Genomic DNA, 13,042 nt, shown 5'->3' with positions numbered 1-13,042 from the left:
AGAGAGGGAAACAAACCATAAGAGATTCTTAATCTCAGGAAACAGAGTATTGCTGGAGGGGAGGGGGATGGGAGGAAAGGATGGAGTGTCTGGGGGATGGGCACTGGGGAGGGCACGTGCTATGGTGAGCGCGGTGAATTATGTAGGACTGATGATCCACAGACCTGTACCCCTATTACATGTAATGTAAATAATGCATTATGTTAATAAAAATAATAATAGAAAAAGTGCATATGCTTCATTCTCTTCATTTTTACTTTTTAGATTTGTACAGTGATTCTTAAATCGATCCACTAATAACAAAAGAACCAAAATTCAAGAAAACAATGCAAGAAAATGGCCCCTTTACCATCTTAAATTCAGTCTATATAATAATCTGAGATAGGCCACAGATTACATATTTCCTTTCGCATTGGACCTCAGAGTTCCAGACACGTAGCATTCATCATCCATGACTCCTACGCCACCAGCCGTCATCATTGGTCCATATTTCAGCCCTTTTTCTTCATTTTCTGCATATTATTTCATTAATCCCTTAATTCACTAATATTAATTTTAAAAACGTGATGATTCACACAAAACTGAGCAAGAACCTTGAATATTCTACATCTGTCCCTAGAATCATTTATCACATTGATAGAATCGTTTTCATTAATCCTTCTTAATCTATCATAAATGCATTAATGAACGTAACGTTTGGTAATTCTCCCTTATCTATCACTGGCCATGATCGGCCTTTCGAATTATAGCCACACCATTAATAACACAGTAAACACCTCTTTTTTTTATAACCTGTCAAATGAAAACATGAGATTTATTACTCACACTGGTCTCTCTTAACACCTGAAACACAGATGCAACCAGAGAGATTGTGACCAAGAAAGAATTCTTCAACCAGCCTGAGGATGTCCTTCTGGGGGAACAGAAAGCAAAGCATGGTATAAAAAAGAAAATCAGAGACCTCATCAGAATCAATCCTTCTTTTTCCACATTTCATTCATTCTGTTATTTAGGAATTCATTAATCTTCATTCTCCTAATAAAAGGAACCACCTCAAATTTGAGACTGACCTCAAAACTACAACTGGCTCATTGCTATACATCGGGCTGTGCTCAGGACGCTCTTACATCATCCCCGTCCATGCGCTGTACCCTTGACTCCCGTGACTATGCAACTATCACTGAGCCCTGCCTATATCATGCTTAGCCAAAGACGTAAAATGCACTTGACCCACTTATGATCCTTTCTAACTACATCACTTCCCCTTACTAGACATCTCAGTTACGAACAATACTTAACCCTCTCCTCTTTATTCGTTTACATGTCTGTTTATTCTTCCACTGATACTTCGATAATATTTCTCAAAATTCATGATCACAAAGAGTGAGAACAAGGTCCTGGTATATCCCTGGCCTCTGTCTACAGGAGCACGTTGAACAGAGGGATTAGACTAGACACCTTTGTGTCAGATGGACCTCAGACTTCCAGACACGTAGCATTCATCGTATATGACTCATACGCCACCAGCTGTCATCATTGGTCCACAATCCCATCTCCTCTTCTATATTTTTACATGTGTTTACCATCAATTTATCAAGTCATTTACAAAGTATCTGTGACTCACAAAACTCAAGGACAAGATCCTTAAGTAGCCTTAACAACTGTCTATAGAACGTTTTGCCTCACTGAATATACTCACTCAACTCACTGGGAACATACTGACCAGTTACCGTTAATGTTTCATGTTAACTCTGTATCTACCATTGAGCTATGTTTGGAATTCCTTGAATTTTTAATATGACACCAAATATCCTATACAAAGCATCGGAACCAGGGGAAGAATCTGTCACTCACGGTGGTCTCCGTGCTCCTACACACACGGGCACCCGCAAGCACGTGATCACAGCCAAACGCCTACGGCAGTTCAGGCATATCCATCCTGAGGAACACAAAGCAGAACGGACAGGAACAGGCTGAGAGACCACTGAACCACACTTTCCATCCTCAGTTCGTCATTTGGGAATACAGTGAATTGGGATATCTATCATTTTTCCCAAAATAAAATAACAGCAAACCTAACACAAACTTAAAATAAGAACTTTGGCTGTCATGCACTTTCTATGTCTCATTCTCAGCCAAAGCGGAAAAATGTGACCCGCTGACATTTCGTAATGACCTGCAGCATTTTCAACATACACTACCAGCTTTCATCACCTCGCCACGTAAACTAGGAGCAAACACTCTTCACTCTCTTTGTCTTATTTGTGCTTGTACGCTGACAGTCTCCTCGGGCTATTATTTTACAGTAAAATCAAAGCTCATAAACACAAAATAAGAAAATCGTTCCTTAACGTTCCTAATATTTGTCTGTAACAGCATGTCCAACAGAGGCCACGAATCCGCTTTCTTTTTGGTTGGACCTCAGAGTTTCAGACACGTAACATTCATCATCCGTGACTCATACGCCACCAGCTGTCATCATCGGTCCAATTCTGGGCCTCTTTTCTCTTCATACTCCTCTAACTTCACTGACCAAGAATTCACCAACATTAATTCCTAAAACTCTGCGATCCACAAAAACCCGAGGAAGAGCTGCGAATATTCTGTATCTGCCTACAGGGTCACCTGCCGCACTGGCATGTCTCCTCCATCAATAACCATCGCCATTCCGTACATGGACGAATACACACAACACAGCAGACCAGTCCCACCGTTCTCTCTCCGGGTGGGTTGCGTGTCATTACATTCCCCACTTCTCAGAATACAGAAATACCTGAGAATAAACTCTCCGATGCAGACATGAAACTCTTACTCACATCGGTCTCTGTGCTCAGTCCACAGAGAGGCAACAACGGAGCGCGTGACCACGGAGGACGCTTGAGCGCGCTGGAGTCGTGCACACATTCCGAGGAGTATAGAGCAGAGCAGGTGATAAAAAAAGAAAAAAAGAAATGAGGCCTTCCCTAAATGGGCCCTTGTTGTCCTCAGTCCATGGACTCAATCATAAAGGTCCTTCTTAATTCTCGTAATTCATACATGTATATAAACGTAAAAATTAATGTAGTATTACGATCCCTAGAGAAAGAGGCAACACCCTTGGTCCATTTATCTCTTAACCTGCACTGGTTTCTTTAGTGTATACTAATAGCTCTTGCCTCACCACCTATCTACCCATAGCTGGCAAGACCTCGTCCCTGGTTTTGTTTGGTTATTCATCGGTCCTATCAGTGACCCATTCACTTATATGAAAAACACAGAAATTCATGAATCCATGATTACTAGACCCATATTCATGTATAGTCCTCACATTGACCCCCAGGATCGTTGTGTTGGACCTCAGACTTCCAGACACGTAGCATTCATCGCAAAGGACTCATACGCCACCATCGGTCATCACAGGTCCATGCACAGGTCTCCTTCTCTTTATTCTCATATACATTTTGTTAAGGATCCATTCATCAACTCACTATGGCAATTAAATAAATATCTATGAATCACAAAAGCCCAAGGACAAGGGCCTTCAGTGTCCCTATCATTTTTCTTCAGATTCACTGCCGTATGGAAATACCTCCCATTAATCATCCCCACTGTCGAAAAGGTAGATTAATCAACATCGTGTTTCCTACATTTCCAGGTTGGTCTTTTCTCTTCTACTGAATACTTATTTTTAAGTATTACAGAGAATGCCCAAAAGAAACCAACCAAAGTGAAATAGAAACATGGACTATTACTCACATTGGTTTCCATGTTCCTACAGGCAAATGTAGAGATCACTGGCCAAGGGATACTACTTAAACCATCTTGGGTGTGTGCATTCTGAAAAGCAGAAAACAGAGTAGATAATAACATGAATGAGACATATTCTCTATTGATCCTTGTGCTACATTTCATTACTCAGTAATTAAGCTACAAATTAATTCAGGGTAATACGCGTTTTACTTTTTCTTAAGAAAAACAAACACTGAACTTGCCACTAACTCAGAACAAAAATATTGGCCATTGTTTAATTATGTGTAACATTCTCATGAACTATTTCTCTCTCACTCTTTCTTTACTACATGTTTTTTATTGACTCACTTATTGTAATAGAATCAAAATTCAGGAACACAAAGAGCCCAGAACAAAATCTCTGTGAAATTCTAAATCTGTCTATGGGTTCATTTCCAACAGAAGTGGTAAACTAGATTTCTTCTGATGCTGGACCTCAGAGTTCCAGATGTATTCATCAACCGTGATTCATGCAACACCAGCCATCACCACTGGTCTGCCCTTGGCCCTTCCGCCTGACTCTCATCTACCTTTGTTTATTAATTAACTCATCAATTTATCTGATCGTAATAAAATAAATGTCTATGAAGCAAAAAAAAGAGAAAAAACCTAAAAAATAGCGCTTGCATAGTCCCTGATCTGTCCGATTATATCTCCTTGACTCCTTTATTAATCACCCTCAAAATCTCAGATAGGGACTATTTAATGTAATGCAATGTATTATCAATTCCATATTTATCAATGAACCATGGGTGGCATTCTTTTATTATATTTCATACTTTCCAAACACAAGTGTAGACCCACCAAAACTCACCCTTCTGTGCACCAAACACATGGAGTAAGCAGATGTCTTGTGACCATGGAAGAACCCTGAAATCAGCTGTAGTGCATCCATTCTGAGACGTGGAAAACACAGAAGGTGATTTAAAAAAAAAAAATAGAAATTTAAACCTTATCTTCGTTGGCTTTGTTTTCCACATGTCATTTACTCATCCACTTAGGTATTTATTAATTTTCATAATTTATAACCCTTAACTTACTTGTATTTATTTATCTTTGATTATTGATTCATTTCTTTATACTCAAAGAATCAAAATCTATAAACACAAAGACCAAGAACTTGATCCTTGTATGTTACCAATATCTATCACTATGATCATTTCCAAGAGAGAAAAAATACTCGAATTCTTGTAGTGTTGGACCTCAGAGTTCCCGACACGTAGTATTCATCGTCCATGCCTCATACGCCACCAGCCGTCATCATCGGTCCAGCACTGGCCCTTATACCTCACTCACTGCCACATTTCCTTACTGATCAACTTATCAGTAAAACACTGACTATAAAAACAAACATCTATGAATCAAAAACACTTGAAAATAAGACCCTCAAGCATCCCTAACACCTGACCATAGAATCATTGCCTCCTTGAAGATAGATTTCATTCATCAAATACCAGTTAATCAATACCATGTTTCACGTCAACTCTATACTTATCACGGGGCCATGTTTGGCCTTTTTTAATTCAATTTAAATACTTCTTGGTATTATAGCTAACATCCTAAACAAACCACCAAAATAAGATAAAAATTTGGTACTCACACCGATCTCCATCTCCTACGTATAGAGCTCTAATCATGGATCATGCTTTCATCAGCTTGGTGTGGCCACTCTGAGAAGTACAGAGCAGAGAAGATAAAAAAAAAGAGAGAGAGAGACATTATCTCTCCATTAATTCTTCCATTTCACCTTCTAAACAGTCACTAATTTAGGTATTTATTCTTTCGGAGTTCTCTCAAGGAGTATCAAATTTGTCACTGAGCCAGAACACGAGCAGTGATTATTACGTGTACTTACTATATAATCATTAGCCAAAGAAGTCACACTTTGGAGCCATGTCTTTCGTAATCGGCTCAGTGTTTTTAACACATATTAATAGATGAACTTAGGTCATGACACACCTTCATTATTGAACAATGTTTTATTTATCCATGTTTATTTATATTTTTATTGTTTATAATTTTAACATATCCAATTATGATAACAGAATCAAAATCCACGATCAAAAAGACCAAGAACGTGGTCCTTCTACATTCATAACATCTATCTATAGGGCCATTTCCGAGAGGCGGGAAACTCCATTTTCTCTGTTGGACCTCAGAGTTCCAGACACGTATCATTCATGATGCATGATTCATACGCCACCAGCCATCATCATCGATCCAAGCTTGAGCCTTTTTTTCCCTAACTTACATCAATATTTGTTTCTGAATTTACCAATTCCCTGATAAAAATCAAACAAGTAACTCTGAATTAAAAAAGAAAAAAAAAAAGAAGAAGGGCCCTAAATAACCCTACATCTGCCTACACAATCATTTACCTCATCAGTATGTTTCCTATTTTAATTATTCTCAGTGTTTCATATAACAGCCTATTTCCCATCGGGCCACAGTTGGCCTTCTTTGTTTATACAAAATACATCTTATTCAAACACTGAATATTCTTTATAAAAAAATAACCATTCACACGAAGAGCGCTGTAACTATTACTCACATCTGTGTCTGTGATCCTAACAATAAAGCCAACCACAGGGAATCAGCTCGAGTGCATCCATTCTGAGGAGTACAAAGCAGAAGAGATTATTTTTAAAAATTGAGATATTCTCTCCATTTAGCCCCGCTTTAGCATTTAGAATTGCTTTCACATTTCATTGACTCAGCCATTTAATTATTTATTAATTTTTCATAATATTTACATATTTTCCTCTTAACAAAATGAACCACCTCGCCCATGAGACTGGTCTGTGACAACCAAGTGACTATTACTAATCGCTGCCTGTATGCTCCCTGCACAGAGGTAAGGCAGTTGGTCCATTTAATTCTTAATGGACGTCTGTGATTTCAATGAATATTGATAGTATTTCTCGCCTCACCATTTTTTTCAGTTTCACAATGCTTCATTTTTTTATGTTTACTGATTTATGTATTCGTTTAGGATTCTATCATTTGTGAGTACGAAATCAAAACCCAGGTATATGTAGTAACAGAACAAAGTCCTTATATATTCCTAACATCTGTCCACAGGATAACTTCCGACAGAAGGAGAGCACTAGATTTCCTACTCGTTGGACCTCAGAGTTTCAGACACAGAACATTCATCATCCATGACTCATACGCCACCCTTTGTCATCATTGGTCCAGAACTGTCCCTTTTCTTCTCCATTAATTTCTACATACGTTTACTGATTAATTCCTCATTTCATTAGTAATTAAGTACCTCTGAATCACAAAAACTTAAGAACAAGATCTTTAAGTATGTCTACTAGCCATCTACAGGATCATTTTCTACATTGATTATCTCTCCCATTAATCATTCTCGATTTTGCAATCAACGACAGTGTTCAGGACAGTGCCGTGTTTATCACTGGGCCCTGGCTGGCCTTCTTGGATCCGTTAACAAGGACCCAAACCAAGACAATTACTTAGACCGTACTCACACTGATGCCTATGCTCCTAGGCAACCAGACAACTCAAGACCATGGAGATGCTTAGGCTGGCCGGAAGCATCCATTCTGAGAGTACAAGAACAGATAATAAAAAAAATTTTAAATATTCTATCCATTTATCTCTGCATGCCTCCTCTCATTTTATTTGTCATTTAGGTATGTATTAAATTGTTCTGGTTTTTTTCTTGAGGTAACAAGCAACGCTGATCAAGGCCCCGGCCAAACAAGAAAATGGGTTATGATTTACACTGTAATATCAACCTTAGCCAAAGAGATAATACCTTTAGGACATTTAGTTCCTAATGGAATTCAGTGTTTTTATAAAATATATTAATAACATGGGGCGCCTGGGTGGCTCGGTGGGTTAAAGCCTCTGCCTTCGGCTCAGGTCTGGCCTCATCATATATTTTCATAATTGGATAATGCTTTACTTTCTTTCTTTCTTTATGTGTTTGTTTGATTCTTTGGTTGATCCATTTACAACAATAGAATCAAATTCCATGAACACAAAAACTAAGATCTTTAAACATGCTTAACACCTGTCCACGCGACCATTCCCCACAGAAGGTCTAGACTAGACTTCTCACTGTGTTGGACCTCAGAGTTCCAGTTACATAGTATTCACCGTCCATGACTCATACTCCACCAGTCATCATCATTGGTCCAGGACTGACCCTCATTATCTTCAATCATGTACACGTTTTAATGATTAATTCACCAATTCCCTGATGATAATAAAATGCATAAAGGTCATGAAATTTGAGATAAGATCCTTGAATATCTCTTAACATTTCCATATAGAATTATATCCCACTGATTATATCTTTCATTAATTGCCCACAATGTTTCCTATAGAGATTAATAATTAATACAATACTTCATATTAATCCCATTTTACTATTTGAATGTGACGAAATTATGTCTTCATAAATAAAGGGAGGTCTAAGTCAACTGTGACTCAACCCTGAAATTGAATCATACATTTTACACTAATTAATTGAATAATTAACTGTGAAAACGAATAAAATGGTCTTGCATTTTTCTCCTTAATTGACCACGGATGTGCTGAACCGGCCTACGCGTGACCTTCATTCATTTTATTTGTATATGGAGTCATTTATTCCCTTTCAATAATGGAGTTAACACCCACGACAGAGCACCAAACTAGAAGCAATTATCTTGACTGTTACTTACATAAGTTTCTACACTCCATCATTCATTCATCATCCATCCATTCTGTGGAGTATAAAGCAAATATAAAAACAGATAGATTCAGTGACATAGATGATAGATATAGAACAGCCTAGATCAGATATTTTAGTTCAAGTCAACAATAAATGATTGGAAATAAACCTTAGCGCCTGTTATGGATTAAAACTCAGAACAGCATATTTATTGCTTGATTGCTCTAAACATTATATTTAACTGATATAATGAACCCCTCTGAAACCAATACCAGATACAAGAATTCTAAGAACCATGACTACTACTCATATCTATTTCTATGTCCCCTTGGCCTGGTGAGAGCTCTATCTTCTTTCTAAATGGATCTTGCTTGGGAAGAAGCAGGTTAATCTGAATGTAAGCTTCTAGCACATTCTCAACAATTTTGCATGCTTACCCCACCTTTACATGTGTATGTAGGAACATAGGAACCTATGGAGCCATTTATTTTCTGCTTTCTTAAAGCAACTTCACCAAACCAGAAAAAGAAATCCTATCTAAATATATTCACCATTCCCAAAATTCAAGAGCATGAGTCTTATTTGCTTTATCTGGAAAGCAACTATGTGAAAGTGGATTAACCACTGCCCTTGCTTCATAACAAATGCTCCTCATGGTACAAATAATTGATTAAAATATTAACTTATTCTTTTATCTATTTATAATAATATCACTAATATTTGTGACTCCACAGAAACAGGACAATATTAATGCCTGTCCATATGCTTCTTAGGTACAGAAAAAAGAGCAGATGATTTTTGTTTTTTTTGTTTTTTTTTTTAATTAAAACATAGCAAAGACCACTGGATTGGTTTTAACTGGTCATGTGACACATTCTTGACATAAGCCTATGTGTAAGCCCTCTCTCAATTATGCAGTTTTTTAATCAATAATTAATTTTAAGTAAATGTTTTGCTCTTCTCTTAGTAAAACAAAAAAAACCAACAACCCAACCCTGAAAAACAACCTGGGTTCGTACATCCATTTATCTAAATTCTCGTTACCCAAAGGGGTCAGCTTTAATCAATTTACTTTACTGGAACTCAGTGCTTCAGAAATCTATTAACAATGATTTTTACGTTACACATATTACATTACATACTTTCCTATCTGGACCAGGAATAACCCATTTAGTCGTTATTCATTTATTTATTTCTTGATTTATTCATGCAATGATTTATTGCAAATACAATACCCAAAAGCCCAAGAACAAACTCCTGTGTATTTTTAACTCCTAGAATAAGCTCATTCACCATAGAGACAACAGAGAGTAATCTGTAATGGACCTCAGAGTTATAGGGTTTAATCAAAATCCTTGATTTCAGACACCCCAGGGTACTCATCATAGATCCAGACTAAGCAATCAATCTTTTTCTTGATTTATACCTTTGTTTTTGGATCCATTCCTTGATCCAGCAACAGTAATAAAATCAATATCCAAAAATTTTTAAAGAGCCAAGAACAAAATCCTTGGAGAGGACCAAGGTCTACTTCCAGGCTCTTTTCCCATAACTACACCTTTTCCCCAAGACTTTTTTTGTAGGAGCCCTCAGAGAGGTATGCACGGGTCACTTAGCATCCCAGCTCCATGGGCGTCCTAGTCCGTCTTCCATCTTTCTATGGCCTCCTTCGGTGAGGAGCTGTCCAGCAGCACTTACCACCGGAACATGAATGCGCTGAGACTGCGCTCTTACGTGGTCACCATCAGCCACTTGCAGCTACTAAGTTCTTGAAATGTGGCTAGTGCCACAAAGAACTGAAATGAAAATTCGCTGAACTTTAATCATTTTAGACTTAAATAGCCACGTGTGGCTAGAGCCAACCACACTGAACAGTGCAGTCTTAGACTTCATTACCAAATAAATGTTTAAGTCAAATGCATTACAAAAATCAGATGGATTGTGAAATGAACAGAATGTCTTCCATCTTGTTTTCAACCACGATTGTCCTGAACTGGAGTAACCATAATCTTTATTTCACGGCACATTCACATCACTGATCTATGTATGGATTCATTTAAATAATTCAGTGAACACTGATGAAAAATTCACCGCAGTTGACAAGATCTTGCGACTGTTATTTACTTTAGTCATTAGGTTCCTTACCCACAAAGGTAACAGCCAAGATCTTCAACAGCAGAGACTGATTAAATCAACCATCATCTTCATTCTGTGGAGTCAAGTGCCAATATTCAGAAGAATGAACAGCCCAAATTTAGACTGACTTAAAGGACAAGAGTTGCGTGGTACAAGATTAGTTAGGAAATTGATTCGCTTCTCATTTTCATCACTGACCCAAGGATATCACTCCTTATTTATTTCTTGATTTTAAGTAATACTATTTTTAAATAATAATTTTACATTTTAAATAATACAATGAACACCACTGAGTTCAGGGCAAAAATAAAAACTCTGCCTATTGCACTTATCTGTCTAGAGACCCCCTACACAAATAGTTAAGAGCCTAGACAATTGGGGTTTTTTTTTTTTTTTTTTGGAAGGACTCAGTTTGTGTAGAAATAGATGAGTTTAAATTTGTGATTCACGGCATATTCTCACCAAGATCTATGCCTGACCCACCTTATATATTAATTCAAACATTTATTGTTTTATTTACTTATTTGTGGAGTGACTCAGGAAATATTTGATCATACATTAAAATATACTAACACACACATAACACATGAATCCAGAATAGACATTCTCTCCATGTGCAAGTGTCCACATGCCCATAGCCAAACTACAAAGAGAGAATCAGTGGTATAGATAAAGAATAAAGATTAGTCATTCTTGCTTCTTACTGGGCCATCTTCTACCCCCTTTTAAAACTGTGGTTAGGACATAACCTATTCAAATGTAACAATTCATCAATATCTGGGAATTACCTAATACTAGACAAGAAACTCGAAAACATTATTTTGTCTCCATGTCTATTATAATACCCACAGAGCTTTAAAAATGAGCCGTTTCTCCTTTTTAATAAAATCCAGTGAACAGAGATAAATTAATAATAACTGTTCATAAGGCATATTCTAATATGAGCTATGAGCATTCTTTTTCCAATTAAGTATTTAATGAATTATTCATGTATGTAATTTTTCCTAAAAACAACCAACCAGCAAACCACCACCTATATCAAACAATGATACGGAGTCTTAAATACATCTGCCTCTCTGCTCCTTCCACAAAGGGGCAGTTTTCACTGCAACTGAGTGCCACAGAAATGTTTCCTTACATAGTCCCATGATTGGTCTATGTCCAGATTCTTTTATATTTACTCACTTGTGTATTTTTTCAATTTATTCATGCATGATTTACTTAGAAAAATTCAGCCTATACTCATCAACTGTGTATGCCCATAATCAAGATACTTGAACATTCTCAACTTGAGCTCTAAGCTCATTTCCACAGAGGGGGAAAAAATGAGGCCACTTTTTAATTATGGACCTCAGAGTCACAGATGGCTTTAATCAAAATTTTTGATTCAGACACCCTCCAATCTCATCATTGGTCCACACTTGGCCCTCTTTTTCTTCGTTTGATTCTACCTTCATTTTCCCATAAATCACCAACTCCCAGAACAAGATACTCAACAGAACGATGACATGTCTGTAGACTGATTTCTCACAGAGCATTCAGACTAGATCTGCATGTGAACCTTGCTTCGTATCAATACCATCGTTAAAAATGTCTCATGAATGGGCCATGTACATTTAATGTCCAGTTTTGTCGGACATTAATACACCAGTATTAATGGTTTAATGAACAACAAAAAACCACAATGATGTCCCACGTTTAGAACACAGACAATAGGATCTTCCTTCTGAGACCTCCTTCCTCTAAACAATGAATAGCTTGGATCTCTATCGGAATGAAACGCTTCAATCAACTGTGGTTTAGAAATAATATGGACTGGCAAACAGTTTCAAGAATTAATTTAAATGCCTTCCATTTAAAATTGCATCTCAGTTGTGTTGAAATGGGTTCTTTCTACTCCTACTGCTCCTGTGCCCAGAACACAGTCCCACTATTGGTCCATACTTCGTGTTCTTAGATTTTATTTTTGTGTCTAGAGCCTTTCTCTTCTATTTTAACTACCTTAGTGACCACATATGGACAAACCACACGAACAAGAACAAACTTTGTTACATTTGCTTCTTACCCACAAAAGTAACAGTCAAGATCTTCCTCATTGGACGACGGCTAAAACCAACGTGGAGTATTCACCCAGGAGGATAGTGTAGATTTTTAGAAGAGTGAAAAGAACAAATGTAGATTTTTAAATAGAAGTTAGTTCTGCATTACTAGATTAATCATAAATATTCATTTGTGTTACATTTTCATCGATACAGTGGTATCCTTTTCATCCACTGAATTACTCAATTATTTTTTTTTAAAGATTTTTATTTATTTGACAAAGAGAGAGAGAGATCACAAGTAGGCAGAGAAGCAGCAGAGGTAGAGGGGGAAGCAGGCTCCCCGCTGAGCAGAGAGCCCAATGTGGGGCTCGATCCCAGGACCCTGGGATCATAACCTGAGCCAAAGGCA

General features: G+C 37.4%; 1 long non-coding RNA gene, 10 other non-coding genes and 1 pseudogene across 28 annotated transcripts in view; all 12 read right to left on the bottom strand.

Moving 5' to 3' along the window:
• Window positions 1-13,042, bottom strand: part of LOC132000265 (uncharacterized) — an 84,850-nt gene that overhangs the window by 26,996 nt on the left and 44,812 nt on the right. For 17 of the 18 annotated variants that reach the window (XR_009399221.1, XR_009399233.1, XR_009399226.1 and 14 more), the window contains 11 exons: window positions 12,657-12,697; window positions 10,601-10,664; window positions 8,466-8,507; window positions 7,263-7,337; window positions 6,320-6,381; window positions 5,369-5,438; window positions 4,583-4,664; window positions 3,736-3,816; window positions 2,817-2,886; window positions 1,855-1,939; window positions 826-913 (listed from right to left, as the gene is read on the bottom strand). This is a non-coding gene — a long non-coding RNA (uncharacterized LOC132000265). The remainder of the gene's footprint in view (window positions 1-825; window positions 914-1,854; window positions 1,940-2,816; window positions 2,887-3,735; window positions 3,817-4,582; window positions 4,665-5,368; window positions 5,439-6,319; window positions 6,382-7,262; window positions 7,338-8,465; window positions 8,508-10,600; window positions 10,665-12,656; window positions 12,698-13,042) is intronic. The other variant, XR_009399231.1, reaches the window with a different exon arrangement.
• On the bottom strand, window positions 413-487 carry LOC132000477 (small nucleolar RNA SNORD113/SNORD114 family). The gene has a single exon (XR_009399335.1). It is a non-coding gene; the product is annotated as a small nucleolar RNA SNORD113/SNORD114 family (small nucleolar RNA).
• On the bottom strand, window positions 1,470-1,544 carry LOC132000475 (small nucleolar RNA SNORD113/SNORD114 family). The gene has a single exon (XR_009399333.1). It is a non-coding gene; the product is annotated as a small nucleolar RNA SNORD113/SNORD114 family (small nucleolar RNA).
• Window positions 2,415-2,489, bottom strand: LOC132000479 (small nucleolar RNA SNORD113/SNORD114 family). The gene has a single exon (XR_009399337.1). It is a non-coding gene; the product is annotated as a small nucleolar RNA SNORD113/SNORD114 family (small nucleolar RNA).
• On the bottom strand, window positions 3,330-3,404 carry LOC132000494 (small nucleolar RNA SNORD113/SNORD114 family). Its single transcript, XR_009399352.1, has one exon. It is a non-coding gene; the product is annotated as a small nucleolar RNA SNORD113/SNORD114 family (small nucleolar RNA).
• On the bottom strand, window positions 4,198-4,267 carry LOC132000510 (small nucleolar RNA SNORD113/SNORD114 family; annotated as a pseudogene).
• On the bottom strand, window positions 4,965-5,039 carry LOC132000489 (small nucleolar RNA SNORD113/SNORD114 family). The gene has a single exon (XR_009399347.1). It is a non-coding gene; the product is annotated as a small nucleolar RNA SNORD113/SNORD114 family (small nucleolar RNA).
• On the bottom strand, window positions 5,917-5,991 carry LOC132000487 (small nucleolar RNA SNORD113/SNORD114 family). The gene has a single exon (XR_009399345.1). It is a non-coding gene; the product is annotated as a small nucleolar RNA SNORD113/SNORD114 family (small nucleolar RNA).
• LOC132000480 (small nucleolar RNA SNORD113/SNORD114 family) lies at window positions 6,891-6,965 on the bottom strand. The gene has a single exon (XR_009399338.1). It is a non-coding gene; the product is annotated as a small nucleolar RNA SNORD113/SNORD114 family (small nucleolar RNA).
• On the bottom strand, window positions 7,863-7,937 carry LOC132000486 (small nucleolar RNA SNORD113/SNORD114 family). The gene has a single exon (XR_009399344.1). It is a non-coding gene; the product is annotated as a small nucleolar RNA SNORD113/SNORD114 family (small nucleolar RNA).
• On the bottom strand, window positions 9,776-9,848 carry LOC132000514 (small nucleolar RNA SNORD113/SNORD114 family). Its single transcript, XR_009399366.1, has one exon. It is a non-coding gene; the product is annotated as a small nucleolar RNA SNORD113/SNORD114 family (small nucleolar RNA).
• LOC132000507 (small nucleolar RNA SNORD113/SNORD114 family) lies at window positions 11,936-12,009 on the bottom strand. The gene has a single exon (XR_009399362.1). It is a non-coding gene; the product is annotated as a small nucleolar RNA SNORD113/SNORD114 family (small nucleolar RNA).

The sequence above is a fragment of the Mustela nigripes genome, chromosome 13, assembly GCF_022355385.1.
Source record: "Mustela nigripes isolate SB6536 chromosome 13, MUSNIG.SB6536, whole genome shotgun sequence".
Taxonomy (NCBI): Eukaryota; Metazoa; Chordata; class Mammalia; order Carnivora; family Mustelidae; genus Mustela; species Mustela nigripes.
This window is presented reverse-complemented; position numbering and strand designations above follow the sequence as displayed.